This window comes from Ambystoma mexicanum, chromosome 5q, assembly GCF_040938575.1.
Source record: "Ambystoma mexicanum isolate Mex_15411 chromosome 5q, UKY_AmexF1_1, whole genome shotgun sequence".
Lineage (NCBI taxonomy): Eukaryota > Metazoa > Chordata > Amphibia > Caudata > Ambystomatidae > Ambystoma > Ambystoma mexicanum.
The window spans coordinates 667,594,723-667,618,718 of NC_090933.1; positions in this window are offsets into that span (position 1 = coordinate 667,594,723).

Here is a 23,996-nt window from a genome sequence, read left to right on the forward strand (position 1 = left end):
AGTGATGGAGAGGCAGTTTTGGTTTGAATGGAATGGTTTTATAGCATTTATTAGTTCATTGGTGTGGGCAGAGGTGGAGGTAATGGCACTGGCCTGTCGGGTCATGCACAGGGTGGAGTTGAGATAAACCCCAAGAGTCTTTACTGAGGAGGAGACATGGATGATGGTATTGTCAATGGTGAAGTTGCTATATTTATGGCTGAGTTTAGACAATATTTCTTTGGGGCCTATGATGATGATCTCAGTTTTGTCTCCATTGAGGCATAGCCCATTGTCTGCCATCCATGCTTTTATGGTGGAGTATATTTGGAGGAGGGCTGCTGAGTCTTGGTCGTGCGAACCTGTGAGGGGGAGGAGTACTTGGGTATCGTCTGCATAGCTGGTGTAAGCTATGCCTAGGGAGTCCAATTTGTCGAAGAGGGGCTGGGTAAACAGGTTGTAAAGGGTAGTCGCTGTGCAGGAGCCCTGGGGAACTCCGCAGTGGATGGTTGCAGGGGCTTCATTAGCCTGGTCAGAGAAGACCTTCATGGCTCTGCCTTCTAAGAAGGAGGTTATCCATGAGGAGGCCTGTTTGGAGAAGTGGGCTTCGTTGGTGAGATGGGCGGTAAGGATTTTGTGATCAACGGGATCAAATGCGGCTGACAGGTCCAGGAGCAATAGGAGGGCTGGCTTGCCTTTATCCATTATCTTAGTTATCTGATTTTTGACATCCAGAAGGGTGGTTTCTGGGCCATAGCCTTTACGGAATCCTGATAGCCTTTTCCCTAGGAGGGCGTTGGACTCTAGGAAGTGTTGGATCTGGTTGTGGGCAGCTTTATCTAGGATTTTAAGGAGGAATGGTACAGTGGTGATCGGGCGGTAATTATTGGGGGATGATGGTCTAGGGAGGGTTTTTTGAGGAGGGGGTGGCCCCAGGCTTCCTTTAGGCTGGACAGGACAGAGCAGGTGGTAAATGAGGCGTTAATGAAAGCTGTGATGTGAGGAGCCAGGGAGTCCGCGCAGTCTTTAATAATGTTAGGAGGACAGATTTCTCCCTAACACATGGAGGGTTTAAGATGTCATAGGAGATCTATGACATCCGATTCTGAAACGTCTCTGAAGGAGAAGAGGGGTTGTGGGTGGCTTGTGCGGTGAAGTGCTGGGCATAGCAGGATGGTCAGGCTTAGGTAGCATTTTGCGTTGAGTTTGTATTTTGGCCTGGAGGAGAGTGATTTTGTTTAGCATGGCTGCCTGTATGCTGGAGAACCAGGCTTCATCTTTTATGATTTCATCAGGGCTGGTGGGTGGGGTGGTGAGGTCTTCAAAAATTGAGAACGGTTCCTTGGATTTGGAGTTAGCATTTGAGATCCTTAGGTTGAAAGCGTTCGACTTGGCATTGAATATGGCTTTTTTATATAGCGTAGATAGCATTTTGAATTCTACCTTGGTGGAATCACTGGGGTTAGTCTGCTAGTTGGCTAGAGCTATGCGTTTTCTAGTGAAAACCATGAGTTGGTATGCATGGATTTTTTTTCTTTTTTTGCTTCAATCAAGGCTATGGTGTCAATGGCTTTGGTGAGGGTGTGGGAGTAGATGTCAGCGGGCGCGTCTGGGTCATTGGTGAACGGGGGTTTAAGTTCTTGGACGTCAAGGAAGGGAAGAAGGTTGTCTTTAGTGCGTTTTTTGGAGCTTCTAACTTTAGCTGGGGGGCATAGGAGAGTACTTTAGTGATAGGCTCAGTGGGGGCTGAAAATTGGATGCAATTATGGTCCGTCCATGGGTAAGGCCAGTTGGAGATTATGGTGAATGAGCAGTTGAGGTCTGCCACCCAATCCAGAGTGCACCCTTTGCAGTGGGTTGAGTGAGTAACTTTTTGTAGGAACCTAAGGTTTTTTAGTTCTTTGGCTGGGGCTGAGGCTGTTTTGTCCTTGGGATCAGTGAGACCTAGATTGAGGTTACAGAGTAAGATGGTTTTGGTGGAGTTTTTTAGATTATTACTTAGAACGTGGAGAAGGTGCCCTTGGAAGTCAGGGGCTTTGCCCGGGAGCCTATATATGATGTGTATGTTTATGGTGCAGTTAGGGGAGAGGGATAGTTTGGCTGAGAGGATGTCAGCGTTACCTTCCCAAGTGTGATTACACATTCTTATGGTGAGTTCATTCTTGGATATGAGGGCTACACCTCCATCTTTGAGGAGCTGTCTATCCTGTCTGAGGATGGATTAACCTTGTGGGAGAGCGAGAGAGATGGTTGGGCCAGATGCCTCGTGGAGCCACGTTTCCGTGATGGCAAGTAGGTCTAGGTCAAGAGTGGTAATGAGGTTGTTAATCTCAAGGGCATGGGCGGGGAGAGATTGGGCGTTGATAAGGGCACATTTGAGGGCGTGGGGAGGCTTGAGTTTTTCGGAGTGGGAGGTGTGTGGGGAGGAGCTGGTGGAGTGCAGTCAGGGAGTGGATGAGGAGGTGGTGGACCAGATAAGTTTGGTAGTAGGAGGTGAGAGTGTGCAGGTGGGTTGTGTGGGAAGGCTCTGGGGTGTCGACTGGCATAGTGGCGTGGGTCTGCCAAGAGTGGGTTTCATAACATTCTAACTCCCATTCCAAGACCTCACACACTCCCGCATTCTATGCCTGCTACACATCTGTCAGCTGAATCCTGCTGACACATACTACAGTTAGCACCCCAGCCCCTGAAATTTAGGTTTTGTTGTGCCCCTGAACACAAGCACACACCATTCACCATACATACACATACACACCCAGCCACCCATACATATAAGTGTGCACCCTTTCACCATACAGGCACACCCAGACAGCCACCCATACATTTAACTGTGCACCCTTTCACCATACAGGAACACTGAGGCAGCCAGCCATAAATTTAAGTGTACACCCTTTCACCATACAGGTACACACACCCAGGCAGCCACCCATACATTTAAGTGTGCACCCTTTCACCATACACTCACACAGGCAGCCACCTATACATTTAAGTGTGTACCCTTTCACCATACACTCACACTGGCAGCCACCTATACATTTGAGTGTGCACCCTTTCATCATTCAGGCACTCCCAGGAAGACACCCATACATTTAAGTGTGGACCCTTTCACCATACACTTGACATGCACACCCAGTCACCCATATATTTAATTGTGCACCCTTTCACCATTCACTCACACAGGCAGCCACCTGTACAATTAAGTGTGCACCCTTTCACCATACACTCACAAACGCACACATCATGGGGTTGAGGGGAGCCCTATTACTTCAAAAAGAAATAGTATCTTTTTGAAGTCACTCCGACTTCATAAAGAAATAATTTCCGTTAAGGTCCGAATCATAACGGAAATCTTCTCTTTATGAAGGCAGAGTGACTTCAAAAAGAAACCATTTCTTTTTGAAGTCATAGAGCGCCCCCCCCCCCCCACGCATAGACATGGAGCCCTCCAGCCTAGAGGCTTCCATGTCATGGGCTAGGGGGAGCCCTCAAACTTTAAAAAGAAATTGTTTATTTTTGTAGTCACTCTGCCTTCATAAAGAAATTATTTCTGTAGTCCTAGCCTACCAGCTCTCTACACTGTAACAGAAATAATTTCTTTATGAAGTCAGAGTGAATAAAAAAAAGACAAAACATTTTTTTTAAAAACATTTTTTTAGTCCAAGTGGGCCCCCCTCCCAGGACATGAGGTGGCAGGGCCTCCCGCACCGCAGGGGCTGCAGGGGCCCCCATTACACCAGTGGGTAATCTTGCTAATCTCAGTCTTCCTCTTCCTCGTCTCAGTAGTTTGGCTGACACAGAATGGAGGGGAATTATGGGAGTTGTAGTATCCCATAGAGGTAGAGGAAATATGAGGTAAACAATTGTCGGGAAATGGGGATACCATGTCTCGCCATCCGGTGTTTCTTCCCCACTACCCAAGGACCTGGTATCCAGGGGATCCTCCCTCGCTTGTCCTCGCCCAGGATCAGGATTCAATAGCGATGGCCCTTCCCTGGCCACCTGAATAAGGGATCTCTGGATTTTGAGTAGTGAAACAACCTCAGGTTTTTCACACTCCCCACGCAATATAAAGCAGGACCAGGATCCTCCATGGCTCCACTTCCAGGGCCAGCCTCTGATATCCACCCCACTGCGGACCTTCTACTAGCTCTCCACGCAAGTATCCATGTGCTCCCTGATGCCCAACACTCAGTGCATCACCTCTGGGGGAGCGTGACAGCTGAAAGTTTGGGCAGTATATTGTAGCGAAGGACTTCCACACATCGCCCTTCTGCCCAATACCAACAAAGCCCTCCCACTATGCCCTCTCCAGAACTTCACCTCTTCTAACCTCAACCGCTTATGTAGCAGGATCCCCACCATCACCCGACCGGAAGCTCAGTACTCTCCACCAGTCAGCCCCGACGGGATGCATCTCTTTTTTCCCTTGACGAACCTCGTTTCCTGCAACATCAACACGTCCGATCCCATTCTCTGAAACTCGCTTGCCATTAACGTGCGCTTTGTCGGAGAGTTTAAACCTTTCACATTCAACGTCCCAACTGCCAGATGGTCCGCCTTTCCCCCCTTAATTCCACCTATCATTGCCATCTCCCCTTCCACCACAACTCAAGCAGGCTGTATCACACTTCGTCGGCAGATCTCAACACTCCTGCCCCATTTCCCATGCTGCCCAATCTCCTTCCTCCCCCCCTCTTCCCTAGCCCCTGAGACGCCCATCAACCACTGGGTCACCAGCAACAAAGAACCGCAACAAGAATTCCACCACCCCCAAGTAGAAGCATAACAGGCTACACCTCTTCATGTCACTTTACAGGCGAGTGAGTGTTGAGCCATTGAAACGTCCAGCCCCTGGAGACACTTTTACGTTGGCTCAGGCCCCTTAATGCATCTTGGCTCGCCGGCAGCTCGCCTCCCTTGCTCAAGTTCCCTTCCCTGCTCTTCTCGCTCTCAGACAGGTGTCAGAGGACATGTTCAGCATCTGCACCCTTGGTAATATGGTAATCCACTTGTTTGATCTCAAAACCATGGCAAACGGAAATGTCCATCTGTAACGTATACCTCTATTTGACAACCAGGCAGTAAGAGGTTGGCAGTCCCTGCGCCTGGCCAATGTGAAACTTGAAAGATCTTGATAAATTTGAATAGTGATCTCTTCAAATTGGATGTTGTGTAGACATTTCGCCTTTTGCAGGACCACTGTCTTCTCTGTGTATCGAAGTAATTTCACCACCACTGATCTCGGGTCTCTGCCCCTGGCCATCCCTCCACGGTGTGCCTGTTCGATCTCGACCTCCATTCCACCTTCCTCCGTGAATAACACGTTCACCAGCGCTTTGACTGCCTTCACTACATCAGTGGCCGACTCCCCCTTCTTCTCCTGGAGACCAAATACGCGAAGGTTGTTCCTGCGATCTCTATTTTCAAGGTTGTCCATTTTCAACTGATAATCCTTGTCCCTGTTCTCAAGGTCCGACAGCCTCCCTTTGAATTTCATTTCCATGAGGTCTGCGCTAAGGTGGTTGTTCTCCATACCTTCGAACTTGTACTCCAGGACCTCGACTCTGACCGCAGATCAGAAACCGAGGCCTGTAGTTCTCCTCGCAGTGCCCTGATTTCCTGCTGAATATCCTTTGTCTTCTTTCATAGAAGGGGCCTGGATATTACCTGCTACCTCCGGTGGCGGCGGGCCGTCAGCGTCTCCTCCGTCCATTGTCAATGGCCTCCTGATCTGCTGCAGGCTGCCTATGCCCCCTTAGCCCTTGCCGTCAGCATGGGCCCCAGTCAGAACTCCCTACAAGTATCAAGGCCTACCTCTCACTTTAGGTGCACCCTCCCGTAGCAAGCCCCCAGATCACGCACAACAGTGCTGCTTCAGTCCTCTGTGAGGGGTCTGTTACTGCTGCTCTGTTCCCTTTCAAAGTAGGGGGTGGACCCCAGTCTCCAAACACGTCGTGGCTCACCACAGAGGGGGGTCCGAGCACCAACCCCAACCAACTCCATCAGTCCTGGCAGGTGCCCCACCGCCTCGGGCTCCACAGGCCCTCCTTATAAAAGTTATCTGTGGGCCTCCAGCAGGATTTATGCCCCTGCCCTCACGGTCTCTGGATGGGATTACTTCTAAACTATAGGCAAATCCAGCCGAGAACAACATCCTCCACTGTCTCGTCTAGTGGGTCTGCCAGTCACTTCTGCCTCCCCACACGATATAAAGTAGGGCCTGGATCCTCCATGGCTCCACTTCCAGGACCACTCTTTGATTTCCACCCCAATGTGGCCCTCCTACCAGCTCTCCAAGCCAGTATTCACGTGCTCCCTGACACCGGACACTCAGTGCATCACCTCTGGGTGGGGGCCGTGACAGCTGTCCCCCGCCCCTCTAGCACTTGAATCAAAGGCCCTGGGATGGCTCCTATGCAATTTTTCTGCCCACTAAGACTCTGCTGGCCCACTGCTATAGCTGGACCCTGGCCATCGGAGACAAGGCCTGGACCAGCACAACACAAGCACCCAGCCACCAAAGAGAGAGGAAAAGAAAAAACAGTCCAGGCTGCAGTCACCTCCCAGCAGCACCGGCTCCACCAGCACTATCGCAGCTTCCTCCGCTGCTGCACTGATATGAGTGGTATCCACCAGATGTTCCTTCAGAGTTTCAATGACGCACATACTTGAATACGCTGAGCCCTGATTTATCTTGGTGTTGATCAGCTAGAAGGAGATGGCAAGTTGCCATCTCCTTGCGTGAAATGCATTGAGCAACTTTCTGCTCTGCCTAATAGTTTGCCGTAGATTCAATCACTGATAATCAGGATTTACTTGATTGACTTGTTGCTGTGTCATAACTACCATCATTCCCAGTATTTGGGAGTGAGTTAAACATTTCATGTTCTTCATTGACTACCGAATGTTGCTATGTGGATCTCTTTACTTATGGGTGTGCTTCTCTGACCTTCTTGATGTAGTTGTTCAGGCGCCTCAGCCAGAGCATCCAACTCGGGCCTATCGATGACAGGTATTTGGGCGTGTTGTATTGAGGTAGGAGAGGTAGGCTGCATCCAGGTGATCTTGCTGGCCCCGAAAGGGTTGCTGTCTCATCAATTCGGTCTGACATGTCATGATCTGGCACAATCAGGGCTGTGTGTGCTGCTGCTGCAATATGACAAACTATCTATCGCCTAAGAAAAGGGGAGGAACCCCGGTGTGTATTAGTTTAAAATTATTTAAACGTGCAATCTCTACCGTTATACGGGATAAATATCTTTACTTTAAGAGAAAGAGGATGACGGTCCAACAATTGTTGCAGTGAACAATTCAAGCCTGTACTTTATAAAAATATAGCATTTATTATTACAAAATCGCTCTTTTAAAATGTTAATGAAAATACAGTACACACATATTCATACAGAATAATCCAATATAGTATCACACCGTTTCTATGCAGGGGAACATAGGGAACAATTCTATTGTTCTGGACTATCGTTGACCATAATCTCTAATCCAAATAGATTAACTCTTTTTAATAAAGTTATTTTCTGTTTACTAGGGAAGATGTTAATTTCAACCTCCTTAGGGTGTTTGATGCCATTTCACTGTGTCTGTATTGGCACTATTATTACTATGTTAAATGGCATAGGTTGGAACTCACCATGTTTCTGTTCTTTTTCTATTAGTGGTGAACCTTCATCAGGAGATTACAATGGGTGAGTTACTATTGTAGTCAAGGAATCAATCAGTTGTCCCTTTCATATTCATCACTTCGCCTTGCTTTTTCCACTTCTTGGGCTGTGTTGGCCTGTGGGGATAGGCAGTTTACGCAGTGGTCGTCTTAAAAGTAGACTAATTATCCATGTGACAATCTGTTTATTTTAGTGGATTCATGCCTCCATTTGTCATTGTGAAGTGTTGCTTGTTAGACCGGCATCTACGTGTATTAGTAATGTTGTCAGGTGGTTAGGTCTGTAGCTTTTAGGTGGAAGGTATCTTTGCTCACTGGTACTTATCCTGTGCATCAGCGCTCTGTCATTGCCAAATGGTCCTGGCTTTGCTCCTCATCTAATAAACTATGTATCACACCATCCTGATTCTGGGCCACTCTGGAGGATGAGACTTTCATTGCCTGTGCGGTGTGTTTGTGGTGGCCCTAACGCTTACCTTGCCTTTAGTGTCATGGGTATAATATATGTGTCCAGGCTGTAAGCTTTAATGTATGCACGCTCAAGAACCTTCTTAGGATATCTGCAAGTGCGAAATCTTTGTGCCATCATCACACAATCTTTGTCGAAGGTTTATATCCTGGTACAGTTCCTACGAATTCATATAAACTCTCCATAGGGTATACTCCATTTGATTGTCAATGGATGGTTGCTGGAAGCGTGTAAAGGGATTTTGCAGCTGGTAGGTTTCCTGTACAGTACACTGATTAATTCACCTTGATCTACTTTGATAAGTACATCCAAGAGCACAATTGATTTCTGACTATGACTTTCTGTGAACCTGAGATTTTGCGTGTTCACATTCAAAATTGTGATGAAAGCCAACCATTCATCAGCACTGCCTTGCCATATGATGAACAGGTCATCAATATAGCGCAGCCAGAGCACTATCTTGTCTGTGTACTTGTTGTTGTCTGAGTGCCACACCACAAACGTTTCCCACCACCCCATGGTGAGGTTGGCCTATGTCGGGGCGAAGGTGTTGCCCATAGCCGTCCCTTGAAGTTGGATGTAGTAATCCTTGTCAAACGGGAAGATGTTGTTGGTGAATCAACTCAATGATCATTTTACCATTTTGCAAAATATGTTAATCGATCTCGTATTCAGAAAGAATTTGCACGCTTTTATACCCTCTTGATGTTTAATGGAGGTGTACAAAGACACATCTAACGTGGCCAGAAAAAATGAAGATTCCCATAGAATGCCATTGATTGTATTGAGAAAATCCTTAGTGTCTCTTAGGTATGAGGGCAAAGAGGTTACAAAGGAGGCTTACGTTTCGTCGACATATTTGGAAACATATTCGAGAAGAGCTCCACAGAGGGTAACAATAGGTCTGCCAGGAGGTTTTTTCATACTTTTTTGTAATTTCGGCAAGAAATATATAGTAAGCATGATGGGAAATTTAGGTTAAAGAAATCTACATTCTTCTTCATCCAAAACGCCCAAAGTCTTTTCCGTAAGTTTACAATTCATTTTTCCTCTGGTTTTTGGTAACAGTCTTTATCTGTGAGCTATCTATTAGCCTCTTTAATATAGTCCTGTCGATTCTGTATCACTATATTAGTGCGTTTGTCGGAAGGTTTGATTATGCAATCTGAAAGATTTTGAAGTTCCATTAAGGTCTCGCTTTTGTACTTTCATCAATTCTGCTTGATCTGCTATTTCTTCTTTCTGGCTTTTTTCAGATCATGTATTACAAGATCTTGAAATGCTTCCATATGCCTATCCTGTAATAACATGTATGTTTTTGATTTGCTCTGATATGCATATTTATTGTATTGTGTATGTGTTCAAGCTGATATGCAACCAAGCTGTAAGTTATTTTATGCCATGCGCCCTGATACCCTTGGGTCTGGCGCACAATGCAAGTAATAAAACAAACAAACAAACAAAACACCAGGTTGAAAGATGGGATTGAATCTAGATTTGAGTTTCAACTCACTTTTTTTTGGCCAATCTGTGTGGATACTCTCGGTTTCCCACTCAATTTCAGGAATCCCCTCTTCAAACAATGAGCCAGACTCCAAATGCACCAAATCTAATAAAGCGTCCATATCCTCAATGGCCACTTCTGTGTGACCAATCAGTGGGACCTTGCACTGTTCTTTAGGTGGGTTTATGGCAAAAAATATTTTTAAACGTACCCTGTGCATGAACTTGTCAAAATCAATTCTTGTCTGGGCATAACCATAATGGGCTGTAGGACAGAAGTTGAGACCTATGGGTGAATTCATAGAATTCAGTGCAGAAGTAGCGCACGCGCCTGGTGCAGAGAGAGAGCGTGAGCCACGCGTGCGCCAGGCACAGCACAAAACAGCATTTTGGCGCACCGTGTATTAATGGATTTCCCGAGCCATTTGCAGCCGTGGCACAGCAAAAATCCAGCAGCGCCAGTAATGCCCCCAGGAACGCCCCTTGCGCCAAAAAAAGCCATAGAAATCCCCAATGTGGCGTAAAGGGCTGCGCTAACCTTGGACCAGCATACAGCCCCACTACACCGTATTAGCGTGAAAAACAGCGCATACCCTGCTCGCGGCAGCCAAATCGCATGAAAATCTGCTTGCGCACCGCCTTGAATATGCGTACCCCGCTCGTGCCAGCCAAAACGTGTGCAAATCTACCCGCGTTCCCCCTTGAATGCGCGTACCCTTCTTGCACCATCCAAATCACTTGAAAAGGGCCTACCGTAACCCCACGAATACACGTACCCCGCTCGTGCCAGCAAAATCGCAGGAAAATCTGCTTGCGCACCCCCTTGAATATGCACAGCCCGCTCGCGCCAGCCAAAATGTGTGAAAATCTACCCGCGCACCCCCTTGAATACATGTACCCCACTCGCGCCATCCAAATCGTGTGAAAAAGGCCTACCGTAAGCCCATCAATACGCGTATCCTGCTCATGCCAGCCATAACACGTGAAAATCTACTCGCACACCCCCTTGAATACACGTACACCGCTCATGCCAGCCAAAATGCGTGAAATTCTACCCGTGCACCCCCTTGAATATGCGTACCCAGCTTTTGCCAGCCAAAATGCGTGAAATTCTACCCGTGCACCCCCTTGAATACGCGTACCGCGCTCACGCAAACTAAATGGCATGAAAAGCGCATTGCGTACCCTCGTGAACTCACGTACCCCCCTCGTGCTAGCCGAATCGCGTGAAACATGCCTCACGTGCTAGCAGCACCCGCAAACACTGTTAGGGAGAATTCTCTTCTATGGCTAATTTCCCTTACCTATAGAGTCCCCCAGCAGCTTTGCTGGATTTGAGGGGTTTATTATTTTCTCCTGCTAAGAGTAGGCAGATTCTCTTAGGCAGATTGCTAGTGTGTGTTTTAGGCTATCTTGTGTGCTTATGGTCTATGGGGTTTTTCTCACCCTCATAGGAATCATCTTTTTCATATGTGGTACAGAGCACCCTCCGTGCCGTACCACAGGGGTGTTGTAGCGACCCCCAAACATAGACTCCATACCCTGGGACTGACTACCATCTCCCAAGGCATGTAAAGTCCCCATTGACTTTACTAGTCAAATCTTATGCACAAAACCAGTACAACCCATCTTACTATGGAGGTACTGGGAAGGGTTAATAGTTTTTCCCTGGTGTTCGTTTTCGAGAGGGTACCGTACAGTTCCTCTCTCAAAAGTTTCTGGCTGGTAGCAGTGGTTACTACCGAAAATATTCGACCACGAATATTTTTCTATGGGATTTTCCCATTGTTTGAGGCTACCACTTTTACTGACAGCCTCTAACATACTGCCAGTTTATTTTAATATTAACTTTACTCTGGTAGGTTTTTATTGCCAGAACTTTGATTTAATTTCTTTCTCGTGTCTTTCTCTATAGTCCTAGAGTGTGTAAAATAAATATATATTATTTTTGATACAAAGCTTGGGTCAGTGTTTCCTTGTTCCATAGTATTGTAGTTCTAATGTGAAAATCCCGAATACTGCTCATCTCCCTCTTGATATAAGTCTGACTGCTTAGCCACAGCTACCAACTAAATCTTTGTGGTACAGACTGATACCAAAGGGGATTTATTGTTCATACCTGTAGTCTTAATCTTCTGTAGTGCTCACTAAGGGAACTACACAGGATTCTGCCTAACACTGGTGTACAGCGGTGAGGATAAAAGTATTGGATTTACATTTTAGAGTGCTGCTAGTACCTTGGTTCAATTAACCACAAAGCGTAACAAGCAATGAAAGTTAATTTTAAAGAAAGTCAAAGATGGAAAGTTATAGCCAGGAGACCCTCCTTGTAAATACTGCTGATTATTTAAAGGATCTGTGCAGACAGAAAAGTCTTCCTGTCAAAGACAAGAAATCAGAAATGATTGAAAGATTGTTAGAACACCAAAGACTGGAGAACGGGGCTGCAGTGCCTGCCGCTCCAGCAAATGTAGCAAATGTTGAGGATTATGTTATTGTTGAAGCAGATGAGGAAGAGGAGGATAACAATGTCACCCCCTATGGCCCTTTGCCTGCTCAAAGGCCTCAACCTATGGCTACTGGACCATTGTCAGGTCCCACATTAAGTCCTGAATTTATCACTCTGGAAAAAATGAGACTTGAACTTGAATTCAAAAGAATTAGTGCCCAAACTGAACAGAGACATCAAGAACTAAGGCTCAAGGAAATAGAGCTCAACCATGAGCTAGTGATGAAGAAATTGTCTTTGGAAAATGCTTCTCTCCCCGAATCCTCTAGATCCTCCAGTCCAAAAAGACCCCGGATGCCTAAAGAGATTGTGGGTATGTATGAACCTAAGTTGGATGTATTAGATTGGTTAGCTATGTTTGAGTACAATCATGGGCTCCAGGACATCACAGGGAATCGGCTGATCCCCTGGTTGTTCTCTAGGCTCCCCCTGTTGCATCTGATGTGGTAATGGAGTTGGGGGAGGTGGATAGGATGGATTATCAATGTGTGAAGCTAGCTTTGATAGCTAGATTTGGGAAGACCCCTTTGCAGTACCTTAAGAGGTTTAGGGCCCTCAAAAAGCATGATAGTACCCCTTGGGCTACTTGGGTGAATTGAGTGTTTGAAAAACGTAGAGGGTTGGATTAAGGGTTATAGAGTTAACACTTATGAAGGAATGAGGAATCTTGTAATGTTGGAGTCTATCTATGATGTCTGCTCTCCTGAGCTCAGACAGCACTTGGCTGATTCAAAGGAACTGGATTCCAAGAAACTAGCTAAGGCTTCTGACTTGTGGGTTGCCAACAGGGCTACTGACAAGGATTCTGGGGTCACTCAGAAAAAGGATGAGGGAAAACAACCTAAGAAAGACAACAAAGAGAATTCAAATAATTCCAATTCCAAAGAGGGCCACAAACAAAATTCTAAGGGTAAGCCACAAGGGAAAACTAATTAGGCTAGTGTACCTTCTGGTCCCAGACCAGAAGGAGGTCAGAACAAGCCACCATTCATAAAGACATTTGGGAAATGTTATGTTTGTGGTTCAACTGATCATGTGAAAGGGGATCCCAGATGTAAGGGTAAACCGTCAGGGACCCAACAGTCTCCTTAGCCTTCACTCCAGATGGGGAAGTACCAATGACCAGTGGAAACTTTCAACTACTTGCTGAAGACCCCATCAGAATCTCAGCTAGTGTATCTTTAGTATCCTTGGGGTTGTGGGAACAGCAGAATTTAGATGTATATAATTCTATCCCAAATAATACTAAAGAGTATTATAAGGACAGTGTCCTTGTCATGATGCCTACCCCCGGGCATCAGGACCAAGCCCATCAGCTCCGGGAGCAGGCATCCAGATACTTATTAAAACCCCAACAGCCCCGGCTGGGGGCTGTTTGGGTTCAGTCCTGGCGCCTTAGGCGCCAGGCTCATCATAGAAATCAGTCCTGGCGCCATAGGCACCAGGCTCATAGACTTTACTTACCTGATGCAGACCATGCTGCAAGTGAGTCCAAGCCAACGTGAGGCCTGGATGGGACTATTTTATTACAGGGACTATTTTTTACTCTGGCGTGGTTCTGGGGAACTTCTTACCTGGAACTACTTTGGAGGCTATTTAAACCACGCCTGAACAGCAGCACACGCTTCACGTTATTCTGCATCCAGCAGCGTAATGCTCACCGTGCCTGCAGTCAGCATCCAGTCTTCTGCCACGCCCGCCTCGAATCTGGAGCTCCTGAAACAAGAGGAAAGAAAAGGACAAGGTTAGAAAACGAACTATTTTCGAATTCCTCACCTGATTCCGGATCCATCTCGCCTCCGGACCTGGAACAAACATAATTTCAGTACGCATCGCTCTCCAGCTGCAGCGCCACGCCATACTCACCAGTCCTCGCAGCATCTTTCGATTCGGCGCTGCCTCAATCATTCCTTCGCCGAACTCCTGCACCTGGGGGACAAAAGAAAACAACAAGGTGAGCCGAGAAAACTAACAAATATAACTCTTATCACCATAGACTTACCTGATTTACCACCGGAGGCATTATTCTATAACTCTCCACATTTTCATGTGCCACACCTGCAAAGAGAGAGAAAACAACACGTTAAACACGTGCAACATCTACCGGACAGCGTCGGGTAATACAGACTCTTACCTGAGTGCCACCAGCTACCATGAGAGCATCTTCTCACAAACTCAGCTGCAAGACAAGGAAGGAAGGGGGGAACAAGAGTGAACATCGGACATATTGAGCTCTATGAACTTGATACTTACTGGTCCTCGCCAGGAACCTCAGAGTCAATACTCTCCGGAACTCTCCTACCCCTTCAAACCAGTGAAGTAACTGGCATCAACGCGCCCCTGCAATCCATGCAGGATGGAGAGCTCATCTTTCAAGAGTATAAGGTGAGATTGCTGAAAGGACACTTCAGAGTGATAAGTGGGGAGGACTGTGGGGGGTGCCATCATTTGAATCCACAGGTGGCTAAATCCATCCCTCCACTTGCAGGAGAATACTTCTACGGGTCAAGCAGACAAGATTAGGAGGGCCAGTCCAGTCAGTCATCTCTGCACTATGCATCACGTTGGTGGAGACCGCAGCCGTCCGGGTCCGACCGACGCCCCTGTGGGAGCCAGGTGAGCGTAACAGTCCTAGTCAATGGTCAGGAGACCCCTGCCATTAGAGACACTGGATCCAGCATAACTGTGGTGGATGAATCATTTTTCAAGGTAGAGCATGTTGCTAGGGCACCCAAATGCCTCACCAAGTTAGCTGGATGACCTGTGCAGATGCTTCCCCAGTTACCAGCTCTCATCCAGTGCAATGATATGATTGTCAAAATACCTGTTAGTATCCAATCTGAAGTACCTGGAAGGGTGTTGTTGGGCAATGATCTGAAAGATCTTGGAGTATTGTCAAGTACTTCCAGACCTCCTAGTAAGAGATTACAGGAGTTCACCAGACATGCAAGGCAGAGGACCTTAAGAGGCTCTCCTGAGGAGATGATGGAAAAAGAAATCACTCCTACTCCACTGGAGTTACTAACTGACATTTCAAGACAACCAGAAGCAAAGGGGAAATCCAAGACTTCTAAAAAGAAACCAACAGAAAGCACTCCAGTGCTGCCAACCAGGAAATCTCCTAGGTTAGCAAAAATCACATTTGTGATTCCACCTCCAGCTGAGGCTGAGAGGGAGCTACCAACCTGTGTGGTTGAACTAGAGCTTGAGGATTCAGATCTAGTAGGAGGCCAGGATCTTATTGGAAATCTAGATCCTTTGGACCATCCTGAGCTGCAGTCTTTACTGGCAGAAGGTGGCCCCAACAGGGCAGACTTCAGTAAGGGACAAAGAGAATGTCCAACTCTGGAAGGTCTTCGCCACCGGGCAGCTTCTCAGCTTGAAGGGCAAGAGCCTGGGAAGTATAGGTTACACTGGGAAGATGGCCTCTTCTATAGTGAACCGACTGAGCCAATTCCTGGAGACTACAAGAGACTTGTAGTGCCCCAAGAGAACAGACTCCAATTCTTGCAACTAGCCCATGAGATTCCGTAGGCTGGTCACTTGAGCTTCAAAAAGACCAAGGAAAGGCTCTCTCTCTACTTTTATTGGCCTAAAATGGGGGCTGAAGTAGATAAGTATTGCAAGAGTTGCCACACCTGCCAAACATCTGGTAAGAGTGGCTCCAAGAACGTGGCACCTTTAGTGCCTCTCCCTGTGGTGGGGGTACCATTTGAGAGGGTGGGAATCGACATTGTCGGTCCTCTTGACCCTCCAACCTCTTCAGGCAACAGGTTCATTCTTGTTGTAGTAGACCATACTACTAGGTACCCTGAAGCAATTCCTATGAGGATTGTTACAGCGTAGGTTGTGGCTAAGGCCCTCCTTGTTATTTCTACCAGGGTTGGTTTTCCTAAGGAGGTGATATCCGACAGGGGGTCAAATGCTATGTCCCACTACATGAAGGCCATGTGGAAAAACTGTGGAGTTATCTACAAGTTCTCAACAGCATACCACCCTCAGACAAATGGGTTGGTAGAAAGGTTTAACAGAACCATGAAGAGCATGATAGGAGCTTTAGAAGACCCCCTTAAGTAAAAGTGGGATCTTCTACTGCCATGCATTCTCTTTGCATATAGAGAAGTCCCTCAGGAGGGAGTGGGCTGCAGTCCCTTTGAACTTCTCTATGGCCATATGGTCAGAGGTCCATTGGCCCTGATCAAGGAGGGGTTGGAGAGTGCTCCTTCCCCAAGCCAGTCAGAGTGATTGAGAATGTCACACATAATGGCTGAGGCACATGATAACTTGAAAGCAGGTCAGGCTCTGGTTAAGCATTGGCATGACCAGAAGGCCAACATGGTTGAGTTTGTCAAGACCAGCAAGTTCTTGTTATGGTGCCAACAAGGCAGAGGGCCTTGCAGGACAATGGATGGGACCCTTCAAGGGTGTGGGAAAACTTGAAGAGGTGAACTATCTGGTGGATTTAGGCAATCCTAAGGAGGCTCTCAGAGTCTTTCACACCAACTGTCTAAATGCTTAAGTCTCGAGACCAGAACTGGGAGCCTTGCTTCTAGCTTCAGCTCAAGAGGAGGAGGAGAGTGAACCTCTGCCTGACCTTCTCAGAGGCAAGCCTCTAGATGAGCAAATAGGAGATAATCTCTCTTCTAATCTGACTTCTGAACAACAGGAGGAGTGCAAAGTTTTGTTAAATCAATTTGCCCCCTTGTTTTCACTTTCACCAGGCTTGACCCCTTGGGTCCAGCATGACATAAACACTGGTGACTGTTTACCTGTCAAAAACAGGGGTTACAGGATGTCAGAGAATGTAAGGACCCACATCAAAGGAGAGGTCAACAAGATGCTTGATCCCGGGGTAATAGACCCCTCTACTAGTCCATGGTCTAGTCCAGTTGTGTTAGTACCAAAGGCAGGATCCAAGGAGCTGAGTTTCTGTGTGGACAATAGAGCTCTAAATGCAGTCACCAAGACTGATGCCCATCCTTTGCCAAGGACAGATGAGCTGGTGGATAGACTTGGTTCAGCCAAGTTCCTCAGCACATTTGATCTCACGTCAGGCTATTGGCAAATAGCCCTGACAGACCATGCCGAGGATAAAACTGCATTCTCCACCCCAGTTGGCTTATACCAGTATAAGGTTATCCCTTTTGGCTTAAAGAATGCACTTGCTACATTCCAAAGGATGGTTAACCAGGTTCTGAATAGGATGGAGAACTTCTGCATGGCATACTTGGATGACATTGCAGTGTTCAGCCCTACGTGGAAAGGACATGTTGACCACCTAGGATATGTTTTGAGGGCTCTTGAAAAGGCCCAACTGACCATAAAGGCAAGCAAATGTCAAATTGGTCAGAGTAAAGTGGTCTACCTTGGGCATGAGGTAGGAGGTGGTGAAATAAGGCCTTTACTCAGCAAGATAGAAGCTGTGCAAAATTGGACAACACCTACTACTCAAACCCAGGTGAGAGCCTTCTTAGGTCTCACTGGGTATTATAGGAATTTCATTGAGAACTATGGGACCATAGCTTCTCCACTGAATGTAATCTCTTCTCCTAAGTTTCCAGAAAAGGTCAAATGGAATGAGGAGTGCAATCAGGCCTTTTAAAGCCTAAAAAGAGCCCTTTGTCAAGCTCCAGTTCTAAGAGCTCCTGACTATCACCAACCATTCATTGTGCAGACAGATGCTTCAAATACAGGTATAGGTGCAGTCCTTAGTCAACTGGATGAGAAAGGTAGGGAACACCCCATTTGCTTCATCAGTAGGAAACTGAAGGAACCTGAGACAAGTTGGGCAACTATTGAGAGAGAATGTTTTGCCATTGTGTGGTCTCTGAAGAAGTTTAGGCAATACTTGTATGGTTCTACTTTCACCATTCAGACAGACCAACAACCCTTGAGATGGTTGATGCAAATGAAAGGGGAACACCCAAAAGTGCTAAAATGGTCAATCTGCCTCCAAGGGTTTGATTTTACTATTGAGCACAGGTCAGGATGTCACCACCAAAATGCTGATGGTCTCTCTAGGATGTTTTTAACCGACTAGAGGTAGGAGACTCATCCAGGAGTGGATTAGATCCTCCTGTCCCTTAGTCTGGGAGAGGGGGGGGTTAGGGAGAATTCTCTTCTATGGCTAATTTCCCTTACCCATAGAGTCCCCCAGCAGCTTTGCTGAATTTGAGGGGTTTATTTCTTTCTCCTGCTAAGAATGAGACCCTTTTTTTCTCACTCTTAGGCAGATTGCTAATGTGTGTTTTAGGCTATCTTGTGTGCTTATTGTCTATGGGTTTTTCCTCACCCTCATAGGAATCATCTTTTTCATATGTGGTACATAGCACCCTCTGTGCCATACCACAGGGGGGTCGTAGCAACCCCCAAACATAGACTCCATACCCTGGGACTGACTACCGTCTCCCAAGGCATGTAAAGTCCCCATTGACTTTACTAGTCAAATCTTATGAACAAAACCAGTACAACTCATCTTACTATGGAGGTACTGGGAAGGGTTAATAGTTGTTCCCTGGTGTTCATTTTCGAGGGGGTAGCATACAGTTCCTATCTCAAAAGTTTCTGGCTGGTGGCAGTGGTTACTACCGAAAATATTCGACCGTAAATATTTTCCTATGGGATTTTCCCATTGTTCGAGGCTACCACTTTTACTGACTGCCTCTAACATACCGCCGGTTTATTTTAATATTAACTTTACTCCGGTAGGTTTTTATTGCCAGGACTTTGATTTAATTTATTTCTCGTGTCTTTCTCTACAGTCCTAACCCAGGTCGGGGATCCTTTGTTCGTCCTTTTGGCGGGCTTCTGCACAGAAGCCCTCCTTTCGGTGCCACTGAGTCTGGGTTAGACAGGATGTGTGAGAGGGCAAATAGGCACCCCGGACAGGGTTGCATACGCAACCCAAGTCGCACTCTGCCCTGATAGGCTGGGGGGTTCTCCCGCCAGGAGAGCCACCCCACTGTGTGAGTGACAGCTAGGCTGTATGAATGGGGGTCTTGCTGCATAAAAGCAGGGTCCTGAGGACTGGAGGACAAGACGTCGCCACTGGAACTAAGAAGCCGAAGAGGAGAGAAGCCAAAGACATCTGCAATGACTGAACCACCGGTGAAGCCCTGCTGCAGATCCTCACCACTTTTCTCCAACGACTCGAGAAGATCTTCACCTGCAAGAGTCTTCTTCCCCTGAGCTGGTGGGACCAACCAGTTCGCCAATCGCCTTCCAGGACCTGCCTTGGTCGAATCGCCAGTGCCAAGCACTAGGAGACTGGATAGCCAGGCACCAGTCCACCAGGACTGCGATTTAAAGGAGCGTACCTTTTATTTCGTTTGGCAGCACAGCGGCTGGTTTCATCCCTGAGCAGTGCAGTAACTCGAACCTTCCTCGACGACGAGAGCCTCTCTTCCTCTGCTGATCTCCCGAACTGCAGGAACTGCCAGGAACTACCGCCACCACAGGAGCTTCTTCTACTTTTAAGGTACATTGTTCCGCCAGGCCTCCCTTTACGTTGGGTACTGCTAAAGATGTTTTAAATCCTTTACCTACCTGCTGGGTTGGCCGCCCCTATCATCTAACATTGTCTTTCACCTTCTGCAACCACCTTTTCAAATCGTTTAACAAAGACTTGACTGCAGTTAAAAGAATATTTTGCTCCTTCGCACTTTGCCCTGTACCACTGACTCTGGCACAGGCCTATTGACTCTGGCTAAATCTATTACAACTGCCTTCTCTAGATTGCTTCTCACCTAGAAATGTGTTGGTGCACCAAACTCTTATAACTACCTTTTCCTTCCCACTTTTTAAACTTGTGAAGTGCCATTTTGCTTGGTTTTCACCTCAGTATTATACATGCTAAAGTACTGCCTTGCCTAACTTGTTCACACTCTTCTTGGGAAGTGTTACTGGTATGTTTAAGAGTATATTCCTGTATAACTTGGCCTTTCCCTTCCTTTTGAGAAATTGATAGAGTGCCATTTCTGCTTGGTATTCACTGTGCCGTTTTGCTCAGTTTTCACTCTTGCTCAAACTTGTCTACAAATTAAATAGGAAGTTGTGTATACTTTTCTTGACTGATTTAACTTGCTTTTATAATAGTGATTTGTGTGTGAACATCAGAGTGTGTAAAATAAATATATATTCTTTTTGATACAAAGCTTTGGTAAGTGTTTCCTTGTTCCATAGTATTGTAGCTCTAATGTGTAAACCCTGAATACTGCTCATCTCCCTCCTGAGATAGGTCTGACTGCTTAGCCACAGCTACCAACTAAATCTTTGTGGTACAGACTGATACCAAAGGGGATTTATTGCTCATACCTGTAGTCTTAATCTTCTATAGTGCTCCCTAAGTGAGCTGCACAGGATTCTGCCTAACAAACTGTCATGCCGTGAGGCGGGTGGCGCTTGTGGAGACGCTGGCGGTATGGATGATGATCGTCTTCCCGCAGCGCCGTGACTGCCTACCTGTCACGTTCTTTCTATCACCGGTCTAGTTGTTGCACGTAGGCGCGGCCCGGGGTATTTATCCCACCTCTTCCGGGTTGCGGATGCGTCGCAACGCTTCCGGTTTCTCCGCTTGTTGCTATCGCTCCCTGTGTACTCTGTTCCCGTCCAGCCTGCCGACTTGTTTTCTGTGCCTCCTCTTTTGTCCCTGCTTGGTTCAGTTCATCTTCTCTTGCTTCCCTTTATTACCTCTCTTCCTTTCCTTACTTCTTGCCTTACCTCTCATCCTGTTTTTTCTCCCTGTCCTCCTCCTTTTTCTGCCTTCGCCCACATTAGACTCTGCTTCCTGCTTCTCGTGGGTTTTCTTTTCTCTGTTTCCTGCTCACACGTGTACCAGATCCCGGCCTGTCTATTGGATTGCTTATTCTGCACGTTCTACTTGCTGGTTGCCTGTTACCCCGTGTACTGGGTCATAGGTGCCTCTATGACTTCACCCCTCGAGGATCTTAACCGCCATCTCTCCTTGGATTGATCCATCTTGCCTTGCACTTCTCTCAAGAGTGTTCCGCCTGCTCATCTCTACAGCTGACACCAAGGTCTCTCAGGGTTTTTTTTTGCCTTCAGGCTTTTTCCCCTCTTGGCGTGGTCGTCCTTATCTCCACAAAAAAAAGGAGAGTACCAGAAGAAAGGAGAGGAAGGGTTCCAGGAAGGAGGACGAAGGTGAGGAGCTAGGGGAAGGAGGAGATTCAGAGTCTGCTTTTTCCGACGAGGATATCACTGATTCTGGTGACAGTTTGCGACGCCAAACAGAAATTGAGATGGCCACTCCGCAACAAGTACAAGAACTTGTAGCCGCAGTACAGAGTTTGAATTTGGAAGTACAGAACCTAAAGGCAGCTAATACCACCCTGCAGCAACGCATGACTGAGAGGGAACGACCCTCACCAGATCTACCTCCTCTTCCTTTGGTGTCAGGAAAGTTTGACGGCTCTCCGAAGAAAGTCAAGGAATTCCTGGACGCTTGCATTCTACACTTTTCATTCCGCCCACAAACCTTTGCCTCCGATCACGCCAAGGTGGGGTTTATGATTACCCATATGATAGGTAATGCCCTGGCATGGGCCACCCCTCTAGTAAACCAGCCTGGCCCGGTTTTGCAGGACCATAGCGCGTTCAAGGCCTTGATGCAGCAGACCTTCCTGCGTACCGAAAGCACTTTTATGGCATCGGAAGATCTTCTTGATAATCGACAAGGGAATTCAGATCTTCTGACATACATAGCCACCTTTAAACAGGTAGCAGCTGAAGCAGGTTGGCAGGAGCAGGCTCAGTATGCTATCTTTCGACGTGGATTGAGAGAAGACCTAAAGGATGAACTGGCCAGGATCGAAAGACCAACATCCTTTGCCGATCTCCTTACAGCTACTCTCCGAATTGACTTCAGAATGACAGAACGACGCATGGAAAAGAAAAAGACTAAGTTCAATGTACTCCCTCCCTTGGAAGCTCGCTCGTCCACATCGGTACCCTTCTCACGACAAACTAAGGAAGAATCTATGCAAATTGGCACTACTCGAGCCCCACTCACACCGGAGGAACGCAAACGGCGTAGGGATGGCTGCCTGTGCATGTATTGCGGGTCATCCTCACATTTCTTAAGGGACTGTCCGGAAGTGTCATGATGCCCGCTCCCGGGGAGCCGGTTCAAGCTCTGCGTCCCCGAAAGCGGACATCCAGTCCCCAAGGAAGGACCCAGCAACCCCATATAGGGGCCTTTTGGACAGTGCCCTGGCGCCTATGGCGCCAGGCTCATAAAAGACATCAGTCCTGGCGCCTATGGCACCAGGCTCATTATGGAAGTGCTTGGGTGCACTTACCTGATGCAGACCATGCTGCAGGATCCCGGCCTCCTTGAGGCCTGAAAGGAACTACTTTACCTGTGGGACTAATTTACCATCTGGGCGTGGTCGGGGAAGGATACATACCTGATTGGAGGAAGGATACATACCTGGAACTTCTTCCAAGGCTATTTAAACCCCACCCGAACAGCCACACATGCTTCGCGTTGTTCTGCATCTAGCAGCTGGACGCTCACCGTGTCTGCTCCTGCATCCTGACTTCTGCCACGCCTGCCAGCATCCTGGATCACCTGCAAAGGAAGAGAAGAAGAGAACAGAAGAAGGGAAAGTCCTTACCTGCTAAATCCACATCCCGGAGACATCTCGCTGACAATCCTGAAAAGGAAGACTTTTATTTAAAAGCTCATCGCGTCGATTGCTGCAGCGCTGCATTCCACTCACCTTTACAGGGCGCCTCCATGTTCAGCAGCGATCATCCGGATTCGCAGTCACGCCCCAGCGCCTAGGGAGAAAAAGACAAGAACAAAAGGTGAGAGAGAGAAGGGAATAAGGAAAGCTAAATCTCCATGTTAAGACTTACCTGTTGATTCATTCCCTCTTCATTTCGGGTCCGCGCCGCATCCATGCATTTCCGGACCCCGGCCCCTAATGGGAAAAAGACATTAGCATTAGTACATTAATGCATGGACACAAGGGGAACCTCTTATCAAAAAAACTTACCTGCAAGCCAAGCAAGTTTGGTTCTCACCAATCCGAAAATCCAGTGAAGTAACTGGATACCAACACGCCCCTGCATCAGAAGCAGGATGGAGAGCTCGTCCTTCCAGACCCTAAGGTGAGACGCTACGAGGAATCACAGAAGGGTTTCGAGGAGGGTGAGAGGGGAAAGTGGGAGGCCGATTGCATTACCCCGCAGACAGTTAATCCCCTATTTTCGCCTACAGAAGGATACTTCTGCAAGCCAGACAAGCCAGATTTGGGGGCCCGGTCCAGTCTGTCTTCCGAACCCTGCGCATCACCTTAGAAGAGGTCACAGCAGCGCAAACCAGGCCAGCGCCTCTGTGGGAGTCAGGTGAGCGTTACAGAACGGGAAGCCTTCCTACAAATTCCCACCCAGGTGCTATGGAAAGTTCTGTGACTGATCAGTTGGCCCTATTACTGGGGGAATTACGGGCCGCTCGTCAAGAGACTAATGCCCACAGGAGGGAATTAATAATATCAAAGGAAAGAACTGATGACCTGGCCAGACAGCTTTTGCAAGGTCAAGCTGGGCAAACTCCTCTACCCGGTTCCGGAGGGAACCCCACTCCTGTGGTTTCCAGTAACCCTATGCAGATTAATCTACCTGGAAACATGCCGCTGGCCCCACCCGAATGCTTTGCTGGGGACCCCAAACGATTCGCCGTATTCATGAATCAGTGTCGTTTGCACTTCCTATGCAGACCTGGGGCCTTCCCTAATGATCAGACCAAGGTAGCCTTTGTATTGTCATATCTCAGCGGCTGCGCTGCCAATTGGTCAGTTCCACTGGTTACTCAAGATGACCCAATTCTCCGTGATTTT